Source organism: Pistacia vera, unplaced genomic scaffold (genome assembly GCF_008641045.1).
Source record: "Pistacia vera cultivar Batoury unplaced genomic scaffold, PisVer_v2 Contig406, whole genome shotgun sequence".
Lineage (NCBI taxonomy): Eukaryota > Viridiplantae > Streptophyta > Magnoliopsida > Sapindales > Anacardiaceae > Pistacia > Pistacia vera.
The window spans coordinates 976,430-987,422 of record NW_022196231.1 but is presented as its reverse complement, the minus strand read 5'-3'; the positions used below and the strand labels follow the sequence as shown (position 1 = coordinate 987,422).

Below are 10,993 nucleotides of genomic sequence, written 5' to 3'. Positions count from 1 at the left end.
ATATTTATTATTTAATGTTTATATTGGTTAATTGGTTATTTATAATATACCAAATAATTTTAGTAATTTAATATTAGAAAACAAGTAATATTATAATTAAATAAGTGATCATACTACAATGTAATTGTAATGTTATAATTATTACGTGATCCTACAATGTAAATTGTAATGTTAATAAATTAAGTAATATATTATTTATTATAAATGTAATATTAAATTAATAAATTGCTAATCATTATTAGTATTATAATATTGTTTTATAATAGAATGTTATAATTTTAAATAATCATACCATAAATTTATAATATAATGTTATAATTATAAAATTTATAATACCTTCAATAAATATTTGCAAATTAGTAAATTACTAATGTTTATAATATAATGCATAATCAATTAGTAATAATTTAATTATGTAATGTATATTAAATATGATCTTTTAATTATAAATGTAAATTATAATTATTAAATTGCTAATCATTTAATTAGTATTATAATATTTTTTATATAGGAATGTTATAATTATTAATAACATACCATAAATTTATAATATAATGTTATAATTAATAAAATTATAATAATTCGTTAAATATTGTGCAAATTAGTAATTATTAATGTTTATAATATAATGTCATAATCATTAAAATAATTTAATTATAGTATTTTTAATTAATTATATGATCATACTATAACAGTATAATGTAATGTTTATAATTAAGTTACTCATACTACAAATCTATATTTAATTTATAATTATTAATTTCAAATCATTAATTAATATACTAATGTTATAATTAAATGTTATAATTGATTCAGTAATCATATTACAATATATAATAATGTTAATGAATTAATTAACTTTTTAACGTTATAAGTAGATGAATGTATAGTAATTACTATGTTTATAATGTAATGTTATAAATTCATAACTAATTAAGTATTATGGCAATCATTTAGACTATATAATGTTATAATTAAGTAAGTGATTATAATACTGTAATATAATATTTACTTTAATTGAGTAATTATTTAACTATAATGTAATGCTTAATTAATGTTTATAAGGTATGTTAAATTATTAAATTTCTTATCTTTAATTAAGTATTGTCCTAATGTTTTATGTAGTAAATTTAGTTACTAATGTTTAAAATATATATCATACTCATATTATTAAGTAATATATATTAATTATGTAATGTTATATTAATTATATGAGCATACTATAATAGTATAATGTAATGTTATGATGAATAAGTAATCATACTACAAATCTACAATTTAATTATAATTAATTAAATTTCAAATCATTTAATTAAATACTATGTTTAAATAGAATGTTATATTGATTAAGTAATCTATTACAAATATCTAAAGTAATGTTATAATTAATTAAATTTTTAATCGTTTATTTAGTATGTAATAGTATAGTAATTACTAATGTTTATAATGTCAATGTATAAATTCTAACTAATTAAGTAATTATGGAATCATTTACTATATAATGCTATAATTAAGTAAGTGATCATAATTAATATTTAATAAGATAATAATATTTAATTGAGTATTATTTAACTATAATGTAATCGAATTAATATTTATAAGGTATGTTTATAATTAATTAAATTTCTTATCATTTATTAGTATTTTGCTAATTGTTTATGATAAATTATATTACAATGTTTAAATATAATATCAAACTCATAATCAATTAAGTAATTATTTAATTATGTAATGTTATATTAATTATATGTTCATACTATAAATAGTATAATGTAATGTTATATGAATTAAGTACTCATACTACAAATCTATATTAATATATATAATTAAATTTTTCAAATCATTTAATTAATATACTATGTTTTATAATGAATTTATAATTGATTAAGTATCATATTACAAATTAAAGTAATGTTATAATTTTAATTTTTTAATCGTTTATTAAGTAATGTAATAGTATTAGTAAATTACTAATGTTTTAATGTAATGTTATAAATTCTAACTATTAGTAATTATGTAATCATTTACATATAATGCTATAATTAAGTAAGTAATCATAATATAATTAAATTCATAATAATTATAATTTATTGAGTAATTAGTTACTATATGTATGCTTAATTACTGTTTTTATAAGAATTTTTATAAGATATGTTATAATTAAATTAAATTTCTTATCATTCAATAAGTATTGTCTAATATTTATATAGTAAATTGTAATTACTAATATTTTAAAATATAATATCATAACTCTATCTCATTAAGTAATTATTTAATTATGTAATGTTATATTAATTATATGATCATACTATAACAGTATAATGTAATGTTATAATGATTAAATAATCATACTATAAATCTACAATTTAATATTATAATTAATTAAATTTCAATCATTTGATTCATATACTAATGTTTATAATAGAATGTTATAATTGATTAAGTAATTATATTATAAATATATAAGGTAATGTTATAATTAATTAATTTTTATATTATTTAATTAAGTTATAAATAATTAGTACATTAGTAATTACTAATGTTATAATGTAAGTTATAAATTCATAACTAATTATTTAATTATATAACATTACACTATGTAATGCTATAATTAAGTAGTGATCATAACTATAATGTATATAATAATATTATAATTTAATGAGTACTTATTTACTATAATGTATGTTTACATTATGGTTTTATAATGAAATGTTTATAAGGTATGTTATAATTATAATATTTCTTATCATTTACTTAAGTATTGTGCTAATTTTATGTAGCAATTAGTATTACTAAGTTTAAAACTAATCTCATAACTCATAATCAATTAAGTATATTTAATTATGTAATGTTATAATTAATTATATAATCATACTATAATGTAATGTTATAGTGTTAAACTATTAAATAATCATACTTAAATTTTTAATGTAATATTTATAATTAATTAAATTTTTAAGCATTTAATTAAGTTTGTACTAATGTTTTAGGATAAAGTCATTAATTAATAGTAATCAATTAATGTAATACTATAATTAATTATACTATAAATCATTAATTAATGTTATAAATTATAATTAATTACGTAATCATTTAACTATAATGTAATGTTATAATTGATTAAGTATGATATTTAAGAAATATAAATTTATAATGTTTTATCCATTTATCATATATATTACTTAATTACTAGTTATTATAGATATACGAAACTTGATAATTGAAGTAAATAACTAAATATATTATTACTCAATCAATATACTATTTTATTCAAAAATAATTCTTTTATAACATTTAAAAATGTAAAACACTTTTAATTGGATCATATTCCAATTTTACACGTCCTAATTGATCAAACTTTAATATTAATGTTTATAATATATTAAGCTTTTAATATGTTGTAATTTAGGTAATAAGTATAATTGATCTATATTTATTTTCCTTAGGTTTTCAAAAATTTAACTTTTTCTATTTTAATTTTTTATATGTAAATAATAGAACTCCCCCATTATTTACATTTCACAATATTTCATTATAGTCCAGGTTCCAAAATAGGTTTGTAAACAGGTTTCAAAAACATGTGTTCCAATATAGGTTCCAAACAGTTCCAAATATTCCAAAACAGGTTCAAACAGTTCAAAATAGTTTTCCAAACAGTTTCCAAACAGGTTCCAAACAGGTTCCAAATAAGGTACCCCCTACAGTTTCCAACAGGGTCCCCTTTTTACAGGTTCGGTTCCGGTTCCGGTTCCTCCGAGGGTAAAAACCGAAACCGAACCGCACAGTAGCGTTCCAAAAAATTGGAAATATATGTTAAATAAATTAATTTTGACTGATTCCTTTCCAATTAATAGTGTGTATTTGAAATATATCTTACTAGTCTTAATATAATCCCTTAAATTTTGGGTCAATAAACCATTTATTTATTATCATACGCATTTCGTTTCTACTAAAATCAGTAGTAATTGACCATAACTTCTCAACTAATAAAATCCATTGATGGATTGAATCTTTAAAACTAGATAGACAGTGCTTTAATTTGATATATTATACGCTTAATTTGGATAACTATAGCCCCACCCAACCATTCCTTTCATCATCAACACACATTTCGGCTTTACTTAACAGTCTATATAAATTGATCATAACTTGCTCAATAAAAAAAATCAATTGATGGGTTTGTATCTTTAAGAACTAGACAGCAAAGTTTTAAATTGATAATTATAATTTGGATAACTATACCCCCTACCAACATTCTTTTTATCATCACACATTGTTTTCCCCTGTTTTCGATTCACATTGAATAGTCATAGTAAATTAGCCATAACTTGCATAAAAATCCAATTGATGAGCAGTTTAAATCTTTGAAAACTAAACAATGAGGCTTTAATTTGATATATTATATGCTTAATTTGGATAACCTACCCCATTGCCGAATCATTCTTTTATCATCACACACATTTCGGTTTCACTAAATAGTTATTAGTAAATTAACCATAACTCTCATAAAACTCTAATTGATGAATGTTTGAATCTTTAAAACTATATAGAGAGATTTAATTTTGTATATTATACGCTTATTTGGTAACTCTAGCCTCACTTCTGAACATTCCTATCATCACACACATTTCAGTTTCCCATTTCTCTATTTTCATAACAACCAGTAGTAAATTGTCATAACTTATATAAAAATTCAATTGATGAGCGGTTTGAATCTTTGGAAACTAAAAAATAGTTTTAATTTGATATGTTATACGATGAATTTGGATAATTAAACCTACGGCCGAACATTCATTTTATCATCACACACATAAAATAATTCAATTTTAGTGATGAAAAGAAAAATTTATATGTATTTTATTTATTGTTTATCTTTTTTGTTGATATTTTTTTATGTTACATACATATATAAAAGGTTATTTTTATAATTACAAATTTTATTTGTATCACAAATATCATCTAACGTTTGTTGCCAAACCATGTAGTTTATAAACCATTTATAATATGTGAACATTATTATTATTCTTAAAAGAAAACAAGTGTGATATGTTTTTTTAAATTGTAATTGTTCTATCTTTTTATGTTATATTATATATATGAAAAGAGTTGTTGCTGAATATAACTATTTATTTATTTAACACACGCATTTCGATTTCCACTACATCAGTAGTAAATTGACCTAACTTGCTCAATAAAAATCTAATTGATGCAGTAGAATCTTTAGAAATTAATAAAGGTGCTTTATTTATATATATATTATACGCTTAATTTAGATAACCGTAGCCCCTGTTGAACCATTTTTTATCATCACACACATTTCGACTTTTCTGCTAACATTCATAGTAAATTGACCATAACTTGCTTAATAAAATCCAATTAGAGAGGTTTGAATATTTAAACTAGACATGACTTTTCAAATTTATATATTATACCTTAATTTGGATAACTGTAGCTCCACTTCCAAACCATTCCTTTTATCATATACACATTTTGGTTTCTCTGTTTCTCGATTTTCAAAACAGTTAGTTAAAATAGTAATAACTTGCTCAATAAAATCCAATTGATGAGTGGTTTAAATCTTTGAAAACTAGACAGATAGTATTTAATTTGATATATTATGCGCTTAATTTGGATAACTGTAGCCTCACTTCCAAACCATTTCTTATCATCATAAACATTTGGTTTCCCTTTTCTAATTTCTACTAACAGTCAATAGTAAATTAGTCATAACTTGCTCAATAAAATCATTAATGAGCGTTTTTAAATCTTTGAAAACTAGATAGATATGCTTTAATTTGATATTATACACATAATTTGGATAACTGTAGCCCCACTGTTGAACAATTCATTATCATCACACACACATTTCGTTTTCCACTTAACAGTCAGTATAAATTGACCAAACTTGTTTGATAAAATCCAAATTGATGATAGTTTGAATATTTAGAAACTAGAAGATAAGGATTTAATTAAATATATACCGCTTAATTTTGATAACTTAACCCCACTGTCAAACCATTCATTTTATCATCACACACATTTGGTTTCCACTAAACAGTCATAGTAAATTGACCATAACTTGCTCAATAAAAATCCAATTATGAGAGATTTGAATATTGAAACTGGATAGATGATGCGTTAATTATAAATTATATGCTTAATTTGGATAACTGTAACCCCTCTATTGACCATTCTCTTTTATTATTACACACATTTTGTTTCCCCCATTTTCTCGTTTTCGCACTAAATAGTAGTAATTAGTCATAACTTGCTCATAAAAATCTAATTGATGATAGTTTGAATCTTTGGAAACTAGAAAATATAGAGCTTTAATTTGATATTTACATGAATTAGATAACTTATGCTCACTTACTGCCGAACCTTTATTTTATCATCAAATACATAAACAAATTCAATTTTAGTGATGACAAAGGAAACAAATATTGATATATATTTTAATTGTATTTGTTTATCTCTTTTTGTTGATTTTTGGATTGATTTTGTTGTTTGATTTTGTGTTTTGTGAGTTTTAATTACCGTCTTTTTTTAGGATGTTATCATCCAATGCTTTTATGCTATAGGTGGTCAATTATTGTAGCAATATTTATGTCACCAGGACCTTTATTATTTCATCATGCTCTTCAATGCTTCAATTTAGTTGCCTTCAATTAAATGTTGGAGTTGTTGTTGCTTTCTATTGAGTTCTCTTCACATTTTTTAATTTTTCTAAAATAACATAATATAAAAATAATTTATTTTCTCTTCTCAACATTAAAATCAGTTTTTTTTTCTTTTGACTCTGCAGTTCTCTTGCTTAAAGTTCACATTTTTCAACAAGTTTCTCTTTCTATGATTGATTTATAGACTTATCATAATACCCAATGGGTTATCCTGCAAATTTGTTTGCTTTTTTGACAAAGTTTTAAACTTTGGTTGTAGATTTCAAAGGTGACATGTTTGAGAAGAACCATGATGATATAGATTTTTGAGTTCAATTTGTGGATATTTTATTTATTGATTTTTAATTATCAATTCATATAAATGACACTTCAATATAGAAATAATATTTAAAAGCAAAAAAACCAATAATAATGTAATAATATATATATAATAACATATCTGCGCAACGTATTTGAAAATTATAAGTTACAGAAATTGCGGAAGGTCAATATAAATTTTAAGTTTAAATAGTTGATCTTGAAGATTGTGATTTTAAATATCATAACACGATTCACTACAAAATACTGACATCGAATATAAAGATATGTCTACAAAAATAATATCAATTGTTACAAGGTGATGATCCTGAAAATATAATTAGACTATATAATATTTATGTGATCTTCTCAAGTTGGATAAATGATTTAATAACATCTACCTATAATTGATATTAATATTATACATATATAATTATTATTTTAATCTTAACCACATTTGTATATATAAAAATTTATATTTACTTTAAAATTTGTATAATTTTAACAATTATTATGTCTTAATCTAATTATTTTATTTTTTATAATAAATTTGTTTACAATCTATTTAAAAAATATTGAATAACATATCATGTGCAACAGCGACTCCATGTCTAGTTTCATCTAAATCCAAAAATATGTATATAAGTATTTGATCGCCAAATAGCTCAATTTGCTTACTATAGTAACTTTGATGGTTTGGTTTGTTAAATGTTCCCTTTTATTTTTTCTATAAATTGTGTGATTGTCCTCTTAAGATTCGTTTTTGAAACAACTGTTGATATTTTCAATATACACCTATCTGATATTATTTTTTTTTTTTTTAAATATTAGACTTTATCATATATTATGTTAAGTAATGTGTATTTTTTTTTAATTTTTTATTTAATCTACGACTAATACTATATACAATTAATATGATATAATTAATTATTTTTCATATGTTTAGTCACCATCGTTTAATATGCATTTATTAACTATAATTTTATATGTTGATCTTAAATCAAATATTCTGTTATATTATTTTATATCAGTATTTTGTATAAACTTTTTGTATGTTATATAATATAAATAATTATAAATATTTTTTTTACATAATTTGTAATAAAATGTATAAAGTATTTTAATATTAATATTAAAGTTTTTTAATATTTTTTGATATATCTTTTATTCGAATCCAGTTCACCAATGTTAACATAACAAATCTGTCTAATTTGGTAAAATCCAATCTAATAAATATAGTATCTCACGGCAAGGAAATTGAAATGTGCTTTGGTTTCTCTTTTGACAACGAGGGAGGGTGTTCTGAAATTTAGCATTCTCTTGTTTTAAATTCCTCTAACGAGTTTAGCGCTCTGAGTTAAGTTGGTCTTTCATTATTAGTTGGTTATTATTGTAGTTTTAAGTATGTTATGGTTATTTACTTAAATCCCGAAATGGAGTGGTTATTTTCACAAAAGAAATTGAAGCGATCTCCAGTAGACTCAAGACAATTCAGAGCTGCCTTTCTTTGGAGAGACTCCAAGTCCGCCGTGGTTGGGAAGCTAAAAACTCGCTTTTTGAGCTTTAAACCTCCTCCTGTTTTTTCTCCGGGAGTTTTGCATCAGACCCTAACTCAATTCACACATTTTCTACAGTAAGTCACAACAACCATTGATTTGCCAATTCTTAACTTCAATTTTTATTTCCTGCCTATGATTTTCGGCGAATTACGTTTTGTCAACTTTTTTTCTTCATGACCATTTTGGATGATGAAAAAACTGAGGATTTTTTTTGATACAATTGTAGTGGAAAATTAGAACATTATGAAAATTTAAGTAGAGTTGCTAGATCACTCGTGTTTTGTATTATTTATACGCATGTCGGTATTATATGGATTTTTTTCTTGTCTGCATCTCATAGGAGTCTCAAATGTTAGTTCCCGGTGACATTATTTTAAGAAGTTTCTTCAAGGAATGGATATCAGATTTAAATTTATTTTTGAGATTACATTTTATTTGAAGGTTTTTTAGTTTGTGTTGGCGAATTTATTTGCAAGTATGATAATGCAAGGTTTATGAAACTTTATAATATCTTGGTGATTCTTTTTGGTAAAGGTTTGGCTCTCAGAAGCTACAATGAGAGAGTGAGTCGATTCAAATGAATGCTGCCTCCTAGGAGACCCCGAATTTTACTTGCTGCAAGTGGAAGTGAGCGCCATAAATTTGGGAATCTCGCCATGCTTTCGAGTGGGCAGAAGTAAGAGCATTGGCAACAAAGCCTCTCTTCACTTCATTGATAGAGCATCAATTCTAGGATGTGATTCTCTACACTGATGAGGATGAATGGTCAGTTGGAACAAATAGGTGATAGTGACTGCACATTGAGCCCGCCGTTGGCTGATATTATGGTTATTGCCCCATTGTCAGCGAACACACTTGGCAGGTAATTCTTTGGCACCTTGGAATTCTTGTTTCTAAAAAAATATGTGTATGTTTTAATTGCAGTAAGATGTGTTAGGAGAGCATATCGCAATCGCAGAATCAGAAAGAGGAAAAATTTTTTTGGATGGAACATCATTGAACCAGTTTTTCTGAAATAGATTCTGCAAAAAAAATCAGTAACAATCACTAGTTTGTTCGTTTGTTATTGGCCCACCTAGATTTTTTTTTTGGCCGTCTGATACCAGTGCGGATGCCATATCTTCTTATTATTTGCTAATTGGTCAATGAGTAAAGACATAAAATAAAGAATGTAGGGACAAAGACCTGACTTGTGAATAATCATGTGTTAATTTCCAATGTCAAAATTTTAGTCAAACTGCATGCCTTTATACTAGGAACTGTTTCTGTGTTCTTTATGCTCTATTCAGACTCAGAGAGCTTATCAATGTCTTATAGAATGCATCCTGATTCCAGATTGTTATCATGGCATCTTATTTTGCTTCCAATCATTAAGTTGGCATAGTGAACTAAAACTTATAATGAAATTTTTACCTTGTTTCTCTATTTTCAAGCAATGAACATGTGCAGGTTCCTTATGTTTAAGAAATAAGTGAAATCTAGAGCACTCTAGTGTCATGTATAAGCATGTTTGCTTTTTTGAGTAGTTAATATGATTAGGGTCACTGTCCTTATACCTGTGGATTGACTTCCTTTGACGTCTTATGTATTTTGTGTTCTCTTCACATCGTAAATTTTGTTTTATATCTTGTGTGTATTGCAGATAGCTGGAGGATTGTGCGACAATTTGCTAACATGCGTTGTACGAGCATGGGACTATGACAAACCACTGTTTGTTGCACCTGCATGAACACTTTCATGTGGACCAATCCTTTCACTGAGCGGCACCTTATGTCAATTGATGAGCTAGGAATTTCTCTTATCCCACCTGTCACAAAAGGCTGGCTTGTGGGGATTACGGAAATGGTGCAATGCTGAACCGTCTTTGATCTATCAACCTGTGAGACTTTTCTGTGAGTCAAGGAATCAATGGGTGATGGAAGAGTTGGTAATTTTGTATCATGGATTGCATATTTTGTTTGTGTGTTGTTATCTCTTTACAGGTGCATTTTGTATTTCATGTTTGTGGATCCAGCATTCAGCTTGTACATTTAGACAATACCCGGTTGAAGTTCATCCGAATTTATTTCATTAGCTATGTTTGACCACTAGATCATGTACGTTATTCTAAATGCCTAGATTTACATACCAAGGTCAACATATGATGAAATATGAATTTTAAACTCACGTGATGTCATTTTACTCCTGAATCGGTACTCATCTTGTGAAAATGCCTCAAACGTTCACTTCACGACTTTGTGGTATAAGAAAGTTGAGTGTGCTCCAATGTAGCAGATATCATGTCCCTCAGAGTAAACATGAGGGAAATGGTACATTTGCAAGAGTTAGGCCCGTCATTGTTTAAAGCGCCATCTTAATATTTCATAATCTGAGATGTCTTTTATCCAGTGTTTTTCTCATAGAATCAATACTTTGTGTTTTGTAAGACTTTTACTAGTGGTGATGTGTAGATCTGTT

The 10,993-nt window shown here is 24.6% G+C and overlaps 1 pseudogene; it reads left to right on the top strand.

Moving 5' to 3' along the window:
- The first annotated feature begins 8,410 nt into the window (after positions 1–8,410).
- On the top strand, positions 8,411–10,393 carry LOC116142284 (annotated as a pseudogene).
- Positions 10,394–10,993: the final 600 nt, after the last annotated feature.